This window comes from Zosterops lateralis (genome assembly GCF_965231275.1).
Source record: "Zosterops lateralis genome assembly, chromosome: 3".
In the NCBI taxonomy this organism is placed as follows: Eukaryota; Metazoa; Chordata; class Aves; order Passeriformes; family Zosteropidae; genus Zosterops; species Zosterops lateralis.
The window spans coordinates 98,120,777-98,141,371 of record NC_139764.1 but is presented as its reverse complement, the minus strand read 5'-3'; the positions used below and the strand labels follow the sequence as shown (position 1 = coordinate 98,141,371).

Here is a 20,595-nt window from a genome sequence, read left to right as displayed (position 1 = left end):
TGCCACTGAGAACTCCATTTATTTCTGTTACTTCCAGGACTTTCCTTTTTTAAAATGTAACATTTATGTGATATTTTAGTCCTTCTAGTGTCTGAAAATTTAAAAAGCAGATGATACTTAAAGCTGAACTGCTATCATTATGCAGGAAGTTTTTTCCTTAAGTCTTTCTCACATTTTCATTCAGGGCTCAGCCTGAAAATCTTACATTGGTGTCCTCTTTCTGTGATGTGTTGGTGGAATATTTTTGTGGGAAACTGAGGTTTGCATCCTCAGAAGAAGGTAAGTACCCTGTTCAATGGAATTCAGGAACTGGGCAGCTGAATAGATATGAGGATCCCTGTTTGCATCTCCAGTTATGCAAAGTCCTAAAAATACCTGCAGGATTCTGAAAGTCCAAAAGCTGTGTTACATTTAATGATAAAGAAAGTAGTTTTACAATTTCTAAGCATAGAGCATTAGCTGTAACTAGTGCATGATAATATTAGATGAAACTTTACTTTCTAGCTGCTTTGGTTGAAAGGGAAGTCTATCTCACTGAATTAAGTGAAAAAGGGGCTATTTGTGTGATTGGAGCTACAGGTTATCTTAGTCCATTATTATACCAATATTAGGTGAATAAGACTAGTTATATAATAACAAAACCAAGTTTTTCTTTTACTTGGGCGCATGCATTTTCCACATTTTTCCAGAAAAGTTCCTAAGATCTTCCATTCCATATTTGGTATATGCACATTTGTAAATCAGACATAAGTATTAGTTTTGTTAGAATTATCTAAGTAAAACTGAAGCACCACAGTCATGAAACAAGTTTGAATTCTCCTTTTTATTTAATATAATCCTTGTTTTGGGATTCAGTCCAATACTGTGATTTCATAACATCCCCTACCCTCTGTATTCTGTTTTGTAATTGAAGGAAAAGTGATGACAGAAAATCTTCCTAATGTGATCACATTCTTATATGTAACTGTAAAAAGAAAAATCCAAATCTCTCTTCTTCAAATTAGAGGAGTAAGTCCACTGCATTTGGTAAGAGATTTACACTGCCAGAGAAAGCATGACTTTATCCTGTGTGTGGTGTAAGCTCATTTTTTTCCTGTCTGCTAAATGTGTAGTCTTACTTTAGTGCATGTTTCTTGAGCAGAATTTAGCTCAATTTTCTTAACTTGCAGTGCTGGACCAAATTCAGCTGTGCTGCAATTCCATTGACCTCTTTGGAGTAACTAAATAATTGGATTTGACCTAATACACTCTTCTCTGAGTGCCATCTTGCTTTCAGGGAGCTTAACACAACAAAATTTTCTATTTCTGCACTCAAACATGAGCATCTTCTTTTTTTTTTTTTTTAATTTAAAATTCCTGCTAGAGGGAGTAGACCAACTGCTGCTGTAAATAGTGCTAAATAACTAAAGGATATCCACAATTGTAATGAAACCCCACTTTGTTAGTTGAAATTGATAGTAAAATTTCTAGTGACATTAAGATGGCAGGAATTTTCCACTGTTGCATCTCGTTATTTTATAGTCAGCTGTCCTTCCATAAAAGTGAGGTTCAGATCACAGTAGGGCGATACCCTGAAGGGGCCAGTTCCTTTCCATTGACAGTACCTTAGGTGATTAACTCCAAAATAGCTACAAATAAAGAAAAAAAAGCCCAAACATTAAAGTTCTTTGCCCCTATCTCTAGTGGTGCCTTTGAAGTTCAAAAGCTGGGAGTCCAGATCTTCAGTGTGCCTTGAACAAGCAGCATCTGATACAGGAAGGTGGATGAAGCTGGGCTGTGTGAACTGCCTTAAGCTGAGTATTTTGGCCTGAGCTCATCACCATTTCACATGATGAATCTTGGGAACCTTGAGAATACAAGGATGCACAAGTCTTTCTCTGTGACGTTCTTGGTCTTGATCATGTCTTGATATGGTAACAATAATGTATGTTATAAGGTTTACTATATGTAGGCAACACTGGAGTTACATAAAATACATGCAAAGTTGTTGTTTGTGTGTATTTGCAGGCTATAAGCAACAAATTCACACTGGCATTGTTAGTAAACTTCAGTCTGTGTTTTCTGAGAAGTAATTGGCCTAGGAGGACATTATATCGAATAGGATTCTAAGGATCTAATTTGAAATTTATTTCTATATGCCAAAATCAATTATGTATTTAATATGCCATAGGAGTTTTACTTAATTGATCTGATCAGTTATTGCTAAGATTTGAGATACTGGGCCTAATTCTGTACTTTCCTGAAGCTTGTGTCTGACTTAAACCATATAAGATGCATAAGAGGCATTATTTCCATTTTACAAGCATCAGTGTTCGTACCTGGAGAGGAATCTGGAAATTAAGGCCCTAACAGTAATGTGCCTTCCATCTGACACAAAACAGACTGTGCACCCACATTAGCCAGCAGTGCAGATGGAGAGCAGCACAGTGGCAGGAAGAAGCTGTCAGTCCTCTGGACCTGGTACCCATGCTGAGTACATTTCAGGAGAGTGCTTCAGGCTGAATAAATACGGGCTCTCAGGAACATTTCTTTCCCTTTTAACTCTGAGGCCACTCTGCAGCGTGAGCCTCAGTGCAGTAAATGGGAATGATCTGTAGATTTGGCTCAAAAGAGTCCCTGTCATCCCATCCAATGCATTAGTACAGATGCACCCACATGGATGGGTTTCTGGTCCTCTTTGTTAAGTGACTGCTTTTAAATTTGCTTTTCTTGAGACTTTGTATTTAATTCTTGTGCCATCACTAGCCTGTTCAGGAAGAGAGAATGCAGGTGTGTGGTTCCGGAGAGCATCGATCAAAGGTTTCTACCTCTCTGGCCTTGTTGTAGAAATGTATCAGCACAAGCAGATTAACAGTGATGATATGAAATGCAGCTGTGTGATCTGAATGTCCTTATTGAGTAGGCTTTGATTGGCCAGTCAGCAAAGTAGTGTATTTTAAATCATTTTTTCCTCCTTGTGATGTGTATTGGTATGCCTTGGTTCACTGAACACATCCCTGAACACATCACCCTTGAATATCACAAATACACATACTCTGCTCAGGTTGCATTGAGGTTTGTGGTTCTATATAGATGCAAACCAGGAAGAACCACAAGGTGGAAAATACATTTGAAACTGTCTCACTGAGGAGTGGTACTACAACTAAAAAAAATCCAGTACAGAAACTAGATCCAAACACATTGCTGATTATTCCTCTGCAATTTGCCTTTAAAAGTTCTGATGGGTCTTTAAACTGTTGTACTAATGTTTCAAAAGAAATGTAATTTTACAGAGTGACTTGTCTGGGAATAGAATGAGATGGAACATCTGTCCTTCTGAACTGTTGGAATTGCTTGGCTGAAGCAAATGCAAGATGAAAAAAACAGATGAAAAGACAGTTGAAAAAAATAGGTCTTGTTAATCTTTTCTCTAAAACACTTACTAAACTTTTCAAGTTAAATTTACTCATACTATTTCCTGCTATTTTATACTACTACATCTTCCCACATAACAACTGAGTTAAAAAAGGAAAAAAGCAAAATTGGTTTCATTACTGAGATAACAGCATATGCTAGGACAATTGAAAAAGTTTGATGCATTTTCTGATCACAGAACTACAGTTTTGTTTTTTAAAATGATGTGGATGAAAACATTTAGTGATCTCAACTCTTGGTTCATATTGTCAGCATCTCAGCTAATTATTATGATCATCCTTATTTTGTTCTAAGCTAACATTCTAGAAAACATACTGGAGTAAACAACCATTAAGTATTCCATGCCAGAAAGCAGTTAAGGCTAGTAAAAAAGGTAACTGTCTTTTAAAAATGTTTTCAGCAGTCAGTAATCTATTTTCATGGTGTTCTGTAAACCCTATTATCAAGGCTGCAGATTCCTACACATGACCAGTCTTCAGTAGTGAACAAAAATGGCATCTAAATCCCAAGTGACACTCTTAAGTACTTGGCAGCAGAAGGGCTCTTCTGAGGAAGATTAACTTAATGGAAGCATTTGGGTAACATCTGCATGACTCTTCGTCCTGGTATGGCCAACTCACACTGCTGCAACACGTGACAGAGGATTTCTTCGATTATCACTTAAGAACAAAACTGGCTGAGGTTCCTTTCCAGGCATCCGTCAGGCTGTGATGTACATCTTGGATATACATGTGGTGTAAACAGGCACAGTTAGAAAGAGTGGCCTGCATGGCCTTTGAAGAGGACTTAATAAAAGTCAGATTACTCATTTATTGAAAAGTAAAAGAAATTGGGGAAGAATTGTTGTTGTAGCTGCTGTTTATTTGTCTTATTTACAGGAAGATGTACTGTCTTTTCCAATTGAGGGCTGCTGCAGGCACACAGAGCCTTGTTAATACAGGCGATTAATGCACTTGCCCTTCACCTCAGTTGACCTGGGTTTAAATCTGTTATTTTGTTACAAGTTAGAGGAGTTTATTGGCCTTTCTTTAGCCCCTAGCTGGTGCCTTTCCACCTCATAAAACCACTTCACAACTTGGCATGAGTGCTATATTCTGGTGTGAAAAGACCCAGGTTTGCAGCAGCAGGGAATAGGAAAGTCCTGGCTGAGGGACATCTGGGAAGGGGCATGGGAGACTTGGTCCAGGGACTGGCTGTGTTGGACTGGTCTCGCTTGCTTTTTCAGACTCCAGTTTGAAATCAGGGAGATCCTTCTTGTATGCAAAATGCAGCACTGGTTTCCATGCCTAAGCTGATCAGAAGTTACTGTGTTTCATTTTCCATAGGACATATATTAAAAAAAGGATAGGGGAACATGAGGAGTCAATTACATTAGTGCTAAGTGGCACTATTTATATCTGTTTTGAGATTTGCTGACAATAAGAACAGAGTGGAGTAGAAATCTTAAATTCTTTGCAAAGGTTTTTATTTCCTTTATTTCAAGTCTCCTTTCCTTTCCTTGCCATTATGAAGAGATGATTTTTATCAACAGCTACAAGGGGAACCTACAGACCAATGAAAGCTGCATAGAAGTTCCTCCTCCACTCTACTTCAAGATCTGGCTAATTGGAAAATCATCTTGAATTATATTCCAAGATTTGGATGAAAAGGTGACAAATCACTGCAAGTTTGAAATGAGATCCATCCTGAGAAAAGACAAGAAGCTCAAATTTTTTTTTCCATAGAAAATGAGTGTTTTAGAGGAAATTGGCATTTTCCAGAAGAAAGCCTTGGAAACTGAGTTTGAAATTTGTGTATATCACCATAACACTCAGCATTTTGGGCAGTTATACAGAAAAGTAAAATCTGAAGAATATAAACCAGACTGAAATTAAAAAAGATAAAAACACTTTCAGAGTTTCACAGGAAAGAAATAAAAATCAAGGAAAAATGTTGCTGTGGCCAAAATTTGCTATCATGTTAACATTCAGGTCTGAGCACTAGGGAAGGGAAATTGAGATCTCTCTGCTGAAATTTACTGTCTTTTTCCTTAGCTTCAAATTTTAACATTACCATAAGGAAAGTCAACTAGTTGTTAATAATTTCCAGAGTGTATTCTTTTTCTCTAAGGTATGTATCCCTAAAATTCCTCTGGATTTTGTTTAGGTAAAGGACTAGTTTTTCACTGCAATTACTTTTTTCTTTAATCTCTTTCAAAGGAAAGGGACTGGCATGCAAAGATTGGTTTTGCCTGCAGATTTCATCTGATGTTTTGTGTTTTAGGATGTGGTAGACATCCACTGTAGATCAGTGCACTGGTTTCAGATGTGCTTTCCTTTTTGTTGCTAGTTACCATTTCTTTTTTTATTTTTTTTTTTATTATTATTTTTTTTTTTTTTTTGGTAATGCCATTGCCCCGAAAGCCATGTGGAAAGAGGCAGTGAGAATCTGCTGCAGGTTAATGTCAGCCAGATTAAAATAAAGAGCTTTTCTTGTGTTAAATTAACCTGCTAGCATTTCTAATAGGAATGAAGAGGAGCTCTGTGGTCTGGGCAGCTACTGGCAGAGGGGTGGTAGCAAGCAGCTGAAGGGGTACCCTCTAAAAGCAGTTTCTTCAACAAGCAATTGACCACTACTTGTAAAGATTTTCAATGTTTATACCTAGAAGTTGCTGACTGTTTAATGTGTCATCAAATTGAAGTGCTTCCTTGGGTGGTAGGGCTCAGGATACATCACAGGGTTTTCCAGTTAAACGTGCAGTGAATTAAGGACTTTCCATTTTTTTGGGAATGAACAGATGAGTTGGTGAGTCTTCTTATGAACTAGTCTAGTAAAAAAAACCAAACCCAAACCACCCAGACTGTACTAATTGCAGATTTTATTTTGTAAACTTCACTAAACTTCTGATCCTATTCACCTACCCACTTCAGTGATTGGACAGAAATATATGAATACTCTGCTGTTAAACCAGAGCCTGCTCATCACATCCCCAGCAGTCTCAACATGGAAGCAAAGCATCTTATCTGGGAAAGTGTGGTGAGGATGGAGGTATGAGAATTCGTGGGGCATGTTGTGAAGCTGGGCTCTCTCTCGGTTGCAGCCAGTCTCAGTCCCTGCTCATAACCTGCACTTCTGTTGAAATCTCAGATGAGATTCTAGGCCTTTAGTTTGGTGGCTGAAATGTAATAATATTTAAGCCCCAAACATCAGTGCCTGGCAGTACTGTCTGTTGGCATTGGCCTGAAACCTTGCAGATGAGCTTAAGATGGTTGTTGTAATACAAAAATGCTGAAGACTTCTTATGAACTAAAGGATGTTAATTTAAAAAACAACATCAACCTCGTTAATCTGCCAAAGCACATTAAAACTGATGCTTTTCAGTTTCTGATGGAATATATTCCTTGGGCCAGATCCTCATGTGCTGAAGTCAAGGAAGCAATGGTAGTTTGCATCAGCTGAAACTTTGGGTGCCTGCGGGTGTGTATGTGTGTTTCATGTGGCCTGGATATTTACTGTGGGGTTGGATTGCATGCAGGGGATCTGATGGTAGTGTGCCAAATGGAGAAAGAAAATTCTCTTACCATGGATTGCTGTCAAAATCTTGCTTTTGTACTTTGAATCATCAGGGCTCTAGCTTTCAGGCTTGCAATTGTTTAAAGACGTCATAAATATTTCTGATATTCTGTTAAATGCAGTCTGCTTTAATTACCAAACTTAGCTGGAGTATTGCACTCTGGGGGGTAATGATAATATTGATTTACCTATGTATAGGGTGTAGTATATCAGTGTGATCAGGCATGACTTTATTTTAGTAGAAACTTTACAATACAAATCTAATCTGATAGTTTTATGTGATCTCTGGCTCTGGATGTTGGAAATAGGTTGCAGCTTGTGTTGTAATGGTTTTGTTTAACACAGCACGTGGCTTTTCAAAAGCATTTGAGGGGTAACCTTTGCTCAGGATTTTGTTCTTACCCACAAATGGCCACTTTAATGACGATTCACAAGAAACTGTTTGAAACGTTTCAGAAACCTGTTGCCCTAACTTTGATATTCTTGTTTGAAGGTCAGCCTTTTAGAGGCAGTGAACTGTGTCACAATGTCTGAAGGATTCTGGAGAGAAACTTTCTTCTGAACAGGATTCAGATTGGCTTAGGAGAAGAAAATAACTTCTCTTACCTGCTGCCTGTTGAGAAGTGACCCTGCTGTAAGTCTTTTCTTGCTGCTCCTAATATACCCTCAAGGGAGACAAAGCCTTTGCTACAATCCCCTCAGCAGAAAGTAGATCCGCAGGGAACTCAGTTACATGGTACAGTCTGGGGCCCAGTTTAACTTTGCTTCATCTTTCTAGCAATCCCAGAACTCTTCAAAAATGTGGGTGGAGATCTATTACACATGCTTACTATGGTTACTCGCCATGAAAAACAGAATGAACGGCCAACACAGGCTCCAGGTGGTGGATCAGCATTAATCATAATAGACTCAGGGGCAGAGGACTGGCAGGATACCATGGGACATGGTTGTACATCCATCCCCTTGAATTCCATTTCCTCCCACAAGGGATAGGGATATGGAGGTAAGTGCCAGTGCCTCCATCTTCTGTTTCCATCCATCATAAACCGTGATCTGCTCTATGTCTGTGTCCTTTTGTCTGCAGGAAACGAGTGCATGACGTAACCATCAGGTACAGTAGATTTTGAAATCTGGGGGGTTTGACAGCTTTCACAAAAAATAATAAAGATTGAGTCTGTCCTTCAAATTCAATTGGGTTTAATAGGAACAGCTTTTAGCAGTATTGCATGTTTGACAGTACACTTGGCTAAAAAGCCATCTAAGTGAAGAGCCAGAAAGTTCCATCTTTTCTCCTCTTTCCTCTCCTCCTCTGTCACCTACTGCATATATATTTCTGCTCATCTCAATTGGTATGGATAGAATGGTATGGAAGAGAAGCAGGAGTGTTCAATGTGTTCTCAGCATGCTCAGAGCAGGCCTGTTATTTGACATGCAAGTGGTGAACCAACTAGCAGGAGAAGAAGTTTGGGCTTGTGGTTGGCCTTGTGGCCGAGCTCTTTAGATGGAGGAGCAGCTGCAGAGGCAGTCAGGGCTGAGCTGGCTGTGAGGAGATGGGGAAGTAGACAGGCTCTGGTCAGTGCCCATCCCTCCCCCTTCCCTCACTGCAGAGTTGTGTAGGGAGCTCTTTTGCTCAGAGGATGTTAGGACACAATTGATGCCTCCCATGAACCACAGAGAGGAACAGCTACCAGAGTTGCTGAAATAGAGACTGTTAGATGCTGTGAGAGCTTGCTGCACTTCTGGAGCATTTTCTGCACCCCATCCTCTTTCGCTGAAGCTCTGTCTCTCTTTTCTGCATGTTACCACTCCCTGCAGACCTTTCACTTCATTTTTGTTCCTTGTGCATTCTGGTTTATCTTCATCTCTCCTGACCTATTTCTCTTTAAATCTTTCCTCAGTCACTTGTTTCTTTTAGTTCCACACGCTCTGCTTTATCTAAAGCCTGCACTATTTGCTGGCTGTGGTACTGCCCCTTCTCCAGCCTTTCCTCCATTTTTTGTTTTGGCTATGAGACCTCCAGGCAGGGTTTGCTTGCAGCCCTGTGTGCACAGAGCCTGATGAGAGTGAAGGCACTACACTTGCAGTAGTTCTTAGGCACTGATGTGGTAAGCAGAGTTAATAGCAATTTGAGTGGATGCAACTGCCAGTGTGAGCACAGACTTACAATGCAACTGTGGGAAAGTTAAGTCTCCTGGTGTCTGATCACTATCTGTAAAATAATACTTTTTTCCTAGTCTTTAAATAAGAATACATAAGAATACAATTTAAAATGAAATAGTATTTTTAAATCTCTTTCACCATGAATAATCTTCTGCATGATTAGCAAGAAAAATTAGGTATGCATTTTTTGAATAGTAAATTTTAGGCTTACTTATCTGCTTCTCTAATGCTACATGATTCTACTGTGTGATGTACTGATTTGCCACTCATGCATCCACATGAGTACACAAACACATTCCCTTTTCACTTCTGTTGCTGCTTCTCCTTTGGAGGATACCACTGCAAAATTGCAAGAAATAGGCATTTGAGAAAAAAAAAAAAAGACTGTTGCAAGTTTAATATTCTCCCACCAATTTGTATCTTTTGTACCTGCACAGGGAGAGAAAGAATAGCAATGGCAACATGGATATGCACATATTCACATAACTAGCACACTGGTAAACCAGAAACAAGGCAATGGTCAGAGCTTGTTGCTATTATATGAGCCCACTCATACAGTAGTACAACAGTTGTGGAGAAGTGCAATGAGACTACTGCACTGTATGATACAATCATACTTGCATAGCTCAAGGAAATATGTCATATTAATTATGGATTACAAATATATTTTGAGATCATCTGATTAGAAGCAGTATTGAAATATAATGCATTTCAACAGAACTGTGCTAATTTGCATGGTTGACTGGAAGACCTTTTGTGGCCAAATTAATTTTGCAATTTATTAAGTTAACAAATCCAGCACAGCAAAGCTCATGCATCATAAATCACAATTATTCAGTATATTTTTACAACAATATTATTTATTTTAGTTATTTACAGTGCTTGATAACTTCCTAGTTATTCCCAGTAGCATCTGTATTAAGAAAAATCTGTGAAATCTTATTTATAGAGGCTGAAAGGGGTCAAGCATGTGAGAATGTTGGGCAGAGATGAAGTTAGGAGTCCCTTTCTTCTCTCACCTGCACATTGGCTGCTTGCCACTGCTGTCTAACTCAGCCTATTGTCTCTTCTCAAAAGTACTGGAAAAGCCCTTGAAACCAGCACTGTGGCTTAATTAGGGACTATTTAAAACAGAGACGATCTTGTTTTTATTGCATGGTGTGCAGAAGAGTGTGATTTGTTCTATGCTCTTATTGCTAAATGCTTGATAGTGGCCAAATAACAGATGAAAAGATGTTTTCTCTGTAAAGCAGGGTTTACAAATTTGGAAATAAGGTCATCTTAAAGTAAAAGCAAAGATCTTTAGTGTATGACATATGATAAATTTTCTCAAATCAGCCAGATAAAGTTACAGATGACACAGCTTTCAAATATCAAATTGGCAAGAAGATGTTAGTATAGAACATGCTTGCTGCTAAGAGAAAAAAAATACTTTACAAACAAGGAACTTGGTGAACAAGAAAGTCTCCCCAGCATTGGGATATGACTGTCTCATGCTGGTGAAGGGTCTAGTGAACAAGTCCTGTGAGGATCAGCTGTGGGAACGGGTTGTTTACTCTGGAGAAAAGGAGGCTAAGGGGAGACCTTATCACATGCTACAAATATCTGACAGGAGGTTGTATTGAGATGGAAGTTGGTCTCTTCTCCCAAGTAACAAGTGATAGTACGAGAGGAAATAACCTCAAGTTGCACCGGGGGATGTTTAGATTGGCTGTTAGGAAAAATCTCTTCACCAAATAGATTGTTAAGCATTGGAACAGGCTACCCAGGGAAGTGGCTGAGTCATCATCCCTGGTGGTATTTAAAAGATGTGTAGTTGTGGCACTTAGGGGCATGGTTTAGTGGTGGACTTGGCAGTGTTAGGTTCATGGTTGGATTTGGTGACTTCTCCAACCTAAGTGATTCTGCGTAGTTCCCATTTCCTGGCCTGATGTATCTGAAATCCTCCACCTCAAGATTATCAGGAGACCATCTGGATTTCCTTTGAGATTAGCACATGGGATCATATATTTTTTTTCTGCCCAGCAGTGCAGTATCTCACCCTTCCCTCTCACCAACAATCCTGGCAGTTCTGGATTTTGCATCTCTTGCTATTCCAGCCAGTCCAGGCATATACACTTTGCATGTGTGCCAAAGCCAGTAGTTTTTGCTGTTTCCAGCAGCTTGGTGGTTGACTTAATTTTCTCTCTGCTTGATGCTTCACTGGGGTTTGCCACTGAGGACTTGTTGTACAGAGTGCATCTCCTAGTACACAGCAGGTAGCATGGGCTGTTTAACCTGTCCTTCCTCATTCTGGACAGACATCTCTTTTCTGGACAGGAATCCTCACCCTCTTCTCCTTTAACCAGATATATTACTCCTCCTTGTACCCAAGGGAAGTTAGTGCTTCCCTTGCCATTGGGCTCAGCTTGGTGGTTGGTTGCCTTGTGGCTATTGCTTGTCCTGAAGTATAGTTATCTTGACAAAAACCAAATGCATGTATAAAATAGAAAACAGAGCATGCATGCCCACATTAATAATTTCAAACATAAGGCTTTGATAGGCCTTAAACCAAGTTAGGTCCAATCCTAGTCAAATTGTTAGGAGACCATACACAATCTATTCATGTTGCTGCCTGTGTGGGTGCACCTCTTTCTCCACCAAGAGACCATCCGATTGGCTCTCTCAGTCTGTGGCTGCTGAGCCTCTTTTGTGAAGAATCACAAAATGGGTTAGATTGGGAGGGATCACAGTGGGTCATCTGGCCCAACCTTCCTGCTAAAGCTTGTGCCACCCTAGACACATTGCACAGAATTGCATCCAGACAGTTCTTGAATATCTCCAGTGAGGGAGACTCCATACCATAACCTCCCTGGACAACCTGTTCCAGTGTTCAGTCACCTGCACACTAATAAAGTTCCTCCTCATATTGAGGGGGAATTTCAGTATTTCAGTTTCTGCCTGTTGCCTCTTGTCCTGCTGCAGAGAAGAGCCTGGTCCATCCTCTTGGCACCTGCATCCCAGCAGGCCAGCCCCAGCCTGTGTTATTCCTCCCCAGGTGCAAGTTGCTGTGTTTGCTTTCATTAAATTTGAAACTGTTTCTCTCTGCCCCTCTCCCCAACCCATTGAAGTCCTCCTGAAGGGCTGCTCAGCCTCCTGAGGTGTTGGCTGCTCCTCACAGCTTTGTGTCATCACGGAACTTGCTGAGGAGGCTTCTGCCCCTTCATCTAAGTCATTGATGAATAAGTCAAACAATACTGGGCACAGTATTGAACTTTGTCAGAGACCACTATTCTCAGAAGACTTGAGAGAGATCTGTGAGACTAAGGAACAGTTCTAAATGAGGTTATATGAGTGTGCTTGTGATAGAGCTTAGGCATGCTCTGCAGTCTGAACCTCAGATTATTTTGGGGAGGACTGCAGAGAAACTGGGATTTCCAAATTAAACCCAAACCCAGCATAACTCTACTTTTCCATCCCAGATTAACCTGCTGCAGATCTCACCTTCTTTCTTGTCAGTACAACTGTTTATATTTTGGGGTGTATGAAAGGGAACAGCCAATATCTCATTTTACTGTAGTGTGAGGAAAATCTATTTAAGTGTCTGAGGAAGGAACTTCTGGTTGCAGGTGTTCATGAGAGATGTGTTCCTCTTCACCCCTGTGCCCCTGGAGGGGAATTCAGCAAAAAGGACCTGCATGTGGAGCACAGTCCCTGACTTCCCCAAAGCTAAACACAGCACAGATGCTGGTGGGTCCCGGTGTGCTGAGGGTCTGTCCCCTGGGTAGAAAAGAAAAGAGGCTTAGATGATGTGTTTATATATGTTAACCTGTCAATTTTTCACCCTTTTTCTCCATATATAGTTTGTGCTGGATGCTCGTGGTTCACATCTAAGGATTCTTTCAATTTCTGACTTGTTAACTGACATTTTCAAGCAAATGAGCAGCAAATAATAATATATGAATAATGAATGAATAAAAGTAGTAGGTAGTAGTCCAGCATGCTTATCACCTACAGACTGCTGGCATCTTGCTGGCTGTCATTTGTCCACTTCAACTCTGACCTGGTAAAACCCTTGAACACATTTATAAGTGTATGAATAATTCACTAAAAATACTTTTTGTTGCTTTCTTGAAATTAGACATGTCACTAGTTCCCTGTGCAGATGATGTGTTTACTCTGATGCTTACGAGCAATGCATCAGACATCACTCTTTCACATACTCACAGAAATGCTTTATCGCTGGTGAAATATATCACCCTCTTCCTTGAGCTGAATGTTTCATTCCTCTTGCTCACAGATCTAATACCACAGAGAATTAAATGTATTGATGAATCAGGACTGAAATCTACAGCGAATATGATTGCTTAAAAATAATTCCACCAGACGTACTTTGGAGATGTCATTTTCTGTGGGCACGTATGCTCAATGTATATAAAGCAGCGTGTGGGAATGCGATGCTATTTAACTCGTAAATGGAGAGCAGAATTTTATTGGCCATAGTAAATATTTGTTCAAGGAAAAGGAGTGTAGGTGAGAACAATCCATATGAAAAGAAAGCAGGTTAGTACCCAGAACACTGAAAATATTGTTCAAGGACAGTTTATCCTTGTGGAAAATATGACCCCCTGTAAAGCTGCTGAGTCTGTTTGCAGATCTTTTCAAAATAGAGTCCTTGCATTTGCCATTTTAGTTTGTTTTGGCTGTTGGTGTCCAAACTACATTCCTAGCAAATTGCATGAAGTGCTTATTCCATTATTTCTATTGTTATGTTTCTCAATAGAATGTGGTTATCTTTAGCTAGTGTCATGCTTTAGTACATTAGCACTAAAATGCACTGATGATATTGCAAAGAGAGTGTGAGGCAGCTGACATTGAACTGGTACCTTGTACCTTGTCTCTGAAGATTCCTAAACCAGAGGTTGCTTTCAGCTTAAAGTGAAGAAAGAATATTTGCATTTCTTCCTAACCTGGTCTCCTCTTGTGAAACTGTGACCTGTGCCAGTTCATATATGTTCTGCTCAAACTCTGTCCAGGTGCTGGGATGTGCTTGACTGGTTCTAACTGGTTTTTGGATGAGAAGTGCTCTAATCTGCTCTGCATTTTTATTTTGCATGGCTTCAGCTTTCACATAATGAGCCAGTTTTATCTGTCATGTGCACAGTTCTGCTTTCTTCACGTCCCAGTTCATAATTTTGTTACATGCCTTTTGTCCATAGAAAATAAAGGAATCACGGAACTGAAATTGAATTAGACTCAAAACGTGCTTGAGTTTCCTGTTTTTCTTGTATTAAAATACTTTTTCTATTGAGACCCATCATGCGGCAGTTTCCTAACCACAACCACAGGGACTGCGAGAACACACTGAGCTCTGCCACACAGCCCAGGGAAAGGGACAGATCTGGAAGTGGGCTGGGGATGTGCTGGGCAGAGCAGTGCGGGGGGGGACACTGTCCTGCTGCACTGGCAGCTGCCCTGCTGCTGCTGGACAAATGAGTTATTTTTGTCCTGGACACTGGGAATGACTAGGTTTGTGGTTCACCCCTTGTCCAAGTCAGATGTCATCCTTCTCTTTCATCCTCCTTCCCTGCTGTTTTTTCTGCTGGCCATTCTTTTCTCTGATCTCATCTTTTTTTCTATACTGCTCCATTCCTCTTTTCACTCTGTCCTCATTTTTTTCTCCTTTGTTAGCCAAATAGACCTACTGAAATATAAAGCCTGACCTCTCCTAAAGGGGGAGGATGTCCTTTTTCTTTTTAAATTATGCACCTGCCTGGATGTTTTCATCATGTAATTGCTATAGTCACTATTGGGAACACAGATAGCCCCTTTAAGACAACCACTAAAAGCCTTTTGATTTAAAATGATGTTTTCAGTTTTATGGCCTTTCTGTGCTTCTGGTAGTATCTTTCTGCAAAGCTTAAGTGGAGAGACAAAAGAAAGCAACGCAAGACCTGCCTCCAGCAATATTTCCACAGCCCTGTTACTGGGGAGGGCTGCTCACACTGAGGTCACTGCTAGTAGAGCTCATCACTGAGTGCAAAATATATTCAAACGTTACTTTATTATAAGATTAACAGCTCTATCATGAAAACCAGCAACATTCCTGGGCTTGTGGGAATCAAATCTACTGCATTCCAACCCAGGATGTCCTTCTGACACATTTTTTTTCTGTGGAAACACTCATAAATTTGACCATGGTACTTGGAGATGAGTTAGAGCCTTTTGATTGCAGCCCTTTTGAATCCACCCTCTCTCCTTCCTTTGTTCCAAGAAGGAGGTACTCTGTCTCTTGAGTCTTACATCCCTGAATAAACTAAAGGATATTTTAGATATCTTGCTGTTTGTTTTGGATTAAGTAGTGCTGTTTAGGGAGTAATGTTCTTTTTGGTGTGAATGGGAGGAGTAGAATTTGTAGTTCCCGTCTCAAGAAAAAAGACATTTTCACAATAGATAAAGAAGCAATTTTTTTTTAATATGTAGGAGAGAGAGGCATGGTACACAATCAGAATTTTGGCAACCTCTCAGTTTAAGGGAGCTGTGATTTAGGCACTGATTAAAAAATCCCTGTTCTTAATGATAATAATAATAAAAAATCAACAAACTCCCCCCCGAAATGGGATTATGTAAAATTTGCAATGATTTTACTTGTATTGACAAATTGTTTAATACAGATTAATCAGATCCTTCATTTAGACACTAATTTGATGATCCACCCAACAATGAAAGAAAGGCTGTGGACTATCCATTTCTCATACAGAAGACAAACACAGTGTTATTGAAGTGATTTGCATATTTTCTGAAGTAAAATATTAATACACATGCCTTTCCTAAGTTTGAGACCATCACTAAAGCTCTGTGGTCTCTTTACATTAACATTTTGGGCTATTTTACTATGCATAGTAAAATCAAACTATGTTACAAAATTAGGCAAAATACCCTTGTTGTGTTGAATAGCCATTTTCTGAAGGTACTGAATTCAACCTTTACTTAGTTCTTAATTAGTGTTTAATCTATGGCTAAGTGTTGTACCTTGAATAAGTCCTAATAATATCACCATCTTCCAGTTTTCTTAAAAATGTAGTTTTGAGTTTATTTGCTTGTTTGCAGTCCTGTCTAAAATTAACTATTTTAGTTATAAACCAAAGAAAACAAGGCGGAGTATAATCTCCTAATGGCCCTCAGAAGTGGGGCCTGCACTGGATATTTTAATGGGCTCTCCCTCCTTATTATATTTGTACCATGTCTTCCTTATTTACTTTTAATATGGGTTATCAATTTTTTCTCCTAAAAAGCCTCAGTCTGAAGGCTGTGCCTGTCGATTGTACCTGTTGTTATGGGGGCCTTTTCTGCCAGCACTGTTTCCTGCTTCTGTCAGATCTCCCCCCACCTATTCATTCCTCCTGCTTAAGGCCTGTTTGACACTGTTGTAATGATTCCCCTTGGGAGATGTACAATTAGATTTCTAAGTTCCCACATGGCTCCTGCTTTTTAATGTTTGCTCCTGAGTCAGCACTGTATGCATGACTGGCTGGAATAGTGAAAATTTGAATAAATATCTGTTCTCTTCTCTGGATTATATTGCTGGTTACAGAGAAGAAATGTGCCTCTGAAATGCTTCAGGAATCTCATACTCTCACATACAATTAGGTTGTAGTATTTTGGATGCCTAGTCTTTCTATTTCCAAATCTTACTAGTATTTAAGATTTTTATTAGAAGTAGCCTGATTTTCATCAAAGCTTTATCGTTAAATACAATGGATGATGTATTTCTTTTATCACACAGCAGCACCCTTGATGGACAGTACAGGCTCTGCTCCAAGTTGCATTTTGTCATAAAATATGTGGCAGTGTGAGACTAAGCTTGTATGCTGGTAGAACAATGGTCTCGTAACTAGACACTGGGGTGAAATTAGCTTTAGTCAAATTAACATTTTAGAGCAGGGATGAATGCTTGTCCCCTGTGTTCTAAGAATTTCAGGGAATCTCTGGATTCCACAAATGCTTCTGGAGTTCAGGATCAAATTATTGCTTTCCTATGAACAGTCTGGGAGTTAATATATTTTCTGCTTCAGCCAGCCAGCCATGATGGGTCCAGCTCTGCTGTATGTGCAGGTTTGTATCCTTACATTATGTGTTGATAATTCTCATTCTGTCATATTCTTTGGCAGAGAGTGATGCAATCTATCAGAACCTCTGAGCAATTATCTTCTTTTGGGCTGCATATCCTTAGTAGTCCGGGTAGCAATCACCCAACCTAATATTTGGCAAATAGTTTGTAATTCCTGTGGAGAAAACATATGCAAGCCTGGCTCTGACCTGATTAACTTTCTTAGTTCCCTGACTTTTCCTTGCAGTACTGAACACCTAAGGGGAACTAGCATGTTCCCAGGTACTTGTGTCCTGAACAACATCAGTGAATGCTAATCATCCCTTCTGGATTTGGTGCTCTCTTTCATCTTGGGTTGGCTACATCCCAGGTGGGTGCAGCTTCTGGCAGCATGCCCTACAATGTGGGTGTTGCTCTCAGAACAGAAGTAGAGGACTGCCAGATGTCCAGTGTCACCTGCCCAAAGGAAATTTTCCTTCCAAATCTCTGTGTGGATTGTTTCACCAGGTGACTGAGCTTGTTGTTGTGGTCTGCTGATGTGACCATGTGACAAATGCACTGCTGGCTTCCGTGTTCAAGGGAAGTGGAATTTAACTTGCTCAGTTGTATTTTGCAGCTGCAAAGAAGGAAAAAAATAGAAGTAAGAGTACAGTACAGGATGGACCAACATATGTCTTATTTCCTGCATTCTGGCAGCACTCTTAGGGAGGAGGGACACTGCACCCTGGCAGTGACTATGGGCTAGATCCTCAGTACAAGAGCTGCAGTCAGGAGCAGCTTTCTCTACACCAGAAAGCTCAAGTATTAGGATCATTTTAATCCCCAAGTGACTAAGGACCTTGCCTACAGAAGGCTGCTCAGTTCACAGCAAAGCATGTTCAGTTCATGGTGTTTCCTTTTCCTGCTTTTCAGGGGTAGTTGTAGATGGTCTTATAGTTTGCTAACATTTCTCAGCTTTTTTGGATTAGTTTATCCTGTGCTTGCTTGCATGCTGCCAGACTTAAGTGAGATAGAAACTTTGCTTGAGGACTAATTTCCTGCAACATCACCTTCTCATTCAAAGCTCCAAAGTTCTCACACCAAAATATACCTGACGTCACTGATATGAAAGGGCCTGGGATGGTGCAGTATGTTCCTTTCCTCAGCCAACCACATCTGTCTGATGTGTTAAATAGAGGTTGTTCTTGCCTCATCAAAAGGGATAGCTTATGTTATTTTGAGCTGAGTTGTCACAGACGGCCCTTGACAAGACTTGAACTCATTCTCCTTGAGCTTAGAGAGATGGTTTAACTGCTCATCTCCAGACAATAAACTTGGTAGTCAGAGGCACAGCAAGGAGGTACAAGGAAGTTCTTTTAATCTTCATGAAACTTCATGGGTGAGGTCAAGTTCTTACCCTGTGATTCACCGGCAAATTTCATCAGGTTTAAGAGGTGAACATCAGCTCCCTCATGCTTCTTTGTCAGTTCCCACATATCAGCATTCCTCCCTATCATGGCATAAGGGAAATGGATGTGACTCACACTTGACAGGTTTCAGGTAAAGCAGAAATCAGAACATAAGAGATGTTGAGGGTTGTGACAGTGTTACAAATGGTGGGTCACTTCTCTCCTTAGGGAATCTGCTTCATTCCCTCAGACTTTTCCAGAAAAGAGAAAAAAAGACTGAAAAAAGAAGGATAGTGAAGAAAAGAGGCTTTTTTTTTTTTTTTTATGTGGCATTACTACACAAAGCTGACCTGCCAGGTTAGTTAAGATCGGCAGGGAGATTGTGGTTAGTACTGGTGGTTGACTGGGTGCCACTGCATTCCTCGCTGTGGGACTCAGGCCAACACCATTACACCATTAGCTCTGAGGGATCACCAGTAGCACAGATTGCCAACAGAACAGGAAAACACAACAGAGTTTTTGATACGTAGAAAAGGTGAGCTTTAGTGACAATCTACTTGTTCTTCCCACCACCATGACCATCCTGGAAATATTAAAGTGTCAGCATGCCCATTTGCAGTGTTTTCAGTCTGTAATAGAACGGTTGCTGTCAAAAGTAGTAGAATGTAAATATTTGTGTGGTTTTATATTTTGGCTTTTTTTTTTTTTTTTTTTTTTTTTTTACACAATAAATTCCCTCACTTCCTTTCTTCCTTCTCTTTAGCAACAGGCTGCAGGTCATTAGTATCAATATCTCAGATCTCTCTCATGCCACACCTAAAATAAATTGTCAATAGGAGGTGTTGTAGAAGATTCACACATCATTCCAGCAACTGTAGTATCTGTTGGGAAATGCAAAAACACCAGGTGCGTAGCTGCTGGATAGAGTTTCCATTTACTTTACCTGGGGCTTTTCTGTAACATACAGTAATGTACGTCACATGCAGAAAAAAAGTAGGTGGAAGGTTCTTTCCAAACCACATTGACTGAAAGAATGTACGTGTAAGGTAAGCTGTATGCTGACATGCTCATGTGTTCTGCAGAGGAAAGGGTTACCTTGTCAAGGAAGTCTTCCTGGTGCAGGTGTGCATCCTAGCAGATTCATTCAGAGACTGAGAGACGAGAATGAGCCCTCCTTCAACTGACATGTACAAACAGCCTTTTACCCATTTGTCTCCTAGGACATTTGCTAGCTGTCTCGTTAATCTTTTACTCAAAGTCAGACATATGTATTGATGGGAAAACAAACCATAGACCACAGACCCCCTGCCTTGCATTCCTCACCTCCTCAAAATAACACTCACCATAGAAGCATGCAGACAGCACTGATAGCTCAGTGGGTTTGTAGCTGCATTTCCTTGCCCTTCTGAAGCACCCTTTCCACTGCTGTTCTCATAAGCTCTTTCTTCTTACTTATTGTTTATACTCTTGAGTAACTACCTATGCCCTGCAGTCCATCACATCCCCTTCCTCATTTGCATTTTGCAGGTACATGATTCCTTCTGTATCTCTGAACTTAAGGTGGCTGAAGAAACTGGGACTGGAATTTCTTCCTTTTAACACTAGGTCACAGTGTGCTCCATGAACCTCTTGGTGACCTTCTGGAGGCTTTAAAAGCACCATTAATTTTACTTTCTTCTAACAGAGTAACAAAACTTTAGGATCTGATCCTCAGCTGGTTGAATTGTTTTTAACTTTATTAAGAGGGAATATGAAACTTGTGAGCCAGAGCCACTAGCATAGTATAGAAAGGGAAGTAATTTCAGGAACAGAAATATTTGCAAAGTTTAATCTCCAGTTATCTTGCCTCTGACTTCATCATCATCTGGTCCCAACACACTTAGTGAGCTAAATGGAGTTAGCTTAGCTCAGTACTGAAATAAAAGAGCCTGGAGGTGTTGTCTTAGTGGTGTTAAATAGAGATCTTCTATCTTACCCAAGCAAGCAGATTAT

The 20,595-nt window shown here is 40.1% G+C and overlaps 2 long non-coding RNA genes across 2 annotated transcripts in view; one reads left to right on the top strand and one right to left on the bottom strand.

The window, feature by feature from the left end:
* The window catches only part of LOC310906681, a 169,312-nt gene that overhangs the window by 39,640 nt on the left and 109,077 nt on the right, over positions 1–20,595 (top strand). The gene's annotated exons all lie outside the window — the stretch shown is intronic.
* On the bottom strand, positions 17,725–19,789 carry LOC310907794. The gene is made up of 3 exons (XR_014589724.1): positions 19,699–19,789; positions 18,612–18,704; positions 17,725–17,831 (listed from the first exon to the last, which is right to left on the bottom strand). It is a non-coding gene; the product is annotated as an uncharacterized lncRNA (long non-coding RNA).